A 2600-nucleotide genomic window follows, 5' to 3' on the forward strand; every position below is an offset into this window, starting at 1 on the left:
GTGAAATACCAATTCTGTTTGCTCAAGACCATAAGACATTTATTCCCTCCAAGGAGGCGGGGGAAGTCCAGAGGAACTCTTAATATGTCTGGTTAGGGTGTGATGAGGTCACACAAGGCTTCACTTCCCCAAGCTGACGGGAACTACTGTTTTCTGGTTTCTCGTCTCACATGATTTGACTTACTAAATATATTTAAGTTAAAATGAAATGACCAGATTTCCAATATGCAAAAACCAGGACTAGAGTGTAGGCTCAAGAAAACTGTGCAGGTGACGTGTGTGGACAGCACTTACCATCACATACTGAGGGAAGAAAGCAGAAGTCAAAACTGTATGAAACACAGGGTTGGAGAGGTGGCTCAGCAGTTAAGAGCATTGGCAGCAGATACCAGGCTTCAATCTCCAGCACCCACACGGTGGCTAACAATCGTCCATAACTCCAGTTCCAGGGCATCCAATGCCCTCTTCTAGCCTCTTTGGGAATTGCATAAGATGGGTGCACTTACATACATGCAGGAAAACACTCATACACATAAAATAAAATTAGCAAAACCCTGAATGGACATGTAAACAACTTCCAACAAAGGCGGAAAAGGCAGTAGACAGGAGAGAAACAGACCCCAACAATAACAATACTCCCCATGCCTGAAACAGTTAACATCTAAATCCAGGGGTTGGGGACAGAAGGTACCCGACATTTTTCTCTGGCCACCAATGTGTGCACACAGGTGCACACACATTAACAGTCGCATGCAATACACAACTCAAATTGGATCAAAGACACAGGTGTGAACCCTAAAATTGCAACACTATTAGAAAACGTAGCATAAAAAGTCTTTGAGGCCGGGCGTGGTGGCGCACGCCTTTAATCCCAGCACTTGGGAGGCAGAGGCAGGTGGATCTCTGTGAGTTTGAGGCCAGCCTGGTCTACAGAGTGAGTTCCAGGACAGTTGGGGCTACAGGGAGACCGTGTCTCAAACAGACAGAAAAAAGAAAAAAGTCTTTGAAAAAGCCGGGCATGGTGGCATGTGCCTTTAGTCCCAGCACTCAGGTGGCAGAGGCAGGTGGGGATCTCTGTGAGTTTCAGGCCAGCCTGGTCTACATATTGAGTTCCAGCGGGTGCTACAGGGAGACCCTGTCTCAAAAAGGCCAACCCCCCCACCCCCAAAAAGTCTTTGAAACAGGGTTGGCTAAATTGGAATTGGCCTTGAACTTGTGATTTTCCTGATCCTGAACGTTGGAATTACAGGTGGGTACACCTGGCTGGAGAACTCTTTATGAACCTTTGGCAAGACATAATCCACTTCTCCCACCCAAACAACACAATGGAATTAATCGAAATTAAAAACATCTAGGCCAGGGCTGGAGAAATGGCTCAGTGGTTAAGAACACTGGTTGTTCGTGCAGAGGTCCTGGGTTTGAATCCCAGCACCCATATGGCAGCTAACAACTGTCCATAAACTCCAGTTTCAGGGGTTCCGATGGCCTCTTCTGTCCTCCGCAGACATTGCACGACATGGGTGCACTTATCTACATGCAGGCAATACACTCATACACATAAAAAAATAAAAATAAATATTAAAAATAAAATCTTCTAGACCAGGCATGGTGGTTCACACACATAATCTCTGCACTTATGAGGCAGAGGACTGAAGATCAGGATTTCTAGGTCATCCACAGCTACAGATCCAGTTTTGGGCCATCCTGCACTATGCGAAACCCTGTCTAATAAACAAATAAATTTAAATTTTCTGCCAATTGAGTGCTGGTGAGACGGTTCAGGGAGTAAAGGCACTTGCTGCCAACCCTGATGACCCTAAGGCAATCTCTAGAACCCACATGGTGAAAGGAGAGGTGAGTCCTGACCCCACCACAGGTGCACCATAGCGACATACACACAAATGTAATTAACTTCTACCATTTCTATTTGAAAGTTACAAGGCCACAAAGTGAAAAACTATCCAGAAACAGTTATTTGCCAATTATATAAGCGGTTTTAAAAGAAAAGAGGCAGGCTTAACCGGTGGGCTTGCAGTGTGTTTAATAGACCCGTTAAAAAAAATTTAAGAGAGAGAAAAACCATAGATTTAAAAACACTTAAGTAGGCTCTGGAGAGATGGCTCAGCAGTTGAGGACACTGACTGCTCTTGCCGTGTTCAGTCCCAGCACCTACATGGCCGCTAACCATCCCCAACTCCAGTTCCATGGGATCCATCGCCCTCTTCTGGCCACTCACATGCATGCAGGCAAACCATTCATGCACATAAAGTTAAAATAAAAAACCCCAGCTAACCTAACCCTGCCCTCAGTCTTCCTGCCGTCTTTTCCAAGTTCAGAGTATCCGGATTCTGAGACTACACGGGTTTGGGGAAAGCTGGGTCAAGGTCAGAGTGCCCTAACCTTCCGTAACCTCCAGGACAACTTCCGAGGCTCCCGCCACTAAGAGGCCTGAGCCAGGCGTGGTGGAGGAGGCAGACGTAGGCGGATCTCTGTGAGTTCAAGGCCAGCCTGGTCTACATAGTGAGTTCCAGGACAGCTAGGCTACAGAAAGACGCTGTCTCAAAAAGACCAAAAAAAAAAAAAAAAAAAAAAAAAAAAAA

The sequence above is a fragment of the Nannospalax galili genome, unplaced genomic scaffold, assembly GCF_000622305.1.
Source record: "Nannospalax galili isolate Female #2095 unplaced genomic scaffold, S.galili_v1.0 scaffold634, whole genome shotgun sequence".
Taxonomy (NCBI): domain Eukaryota; kingdom Metazoa; phylum Chordata; class Mammalia; order Rodentia; family Spalacidae; genus Nannospalax; species Nannospalax galili.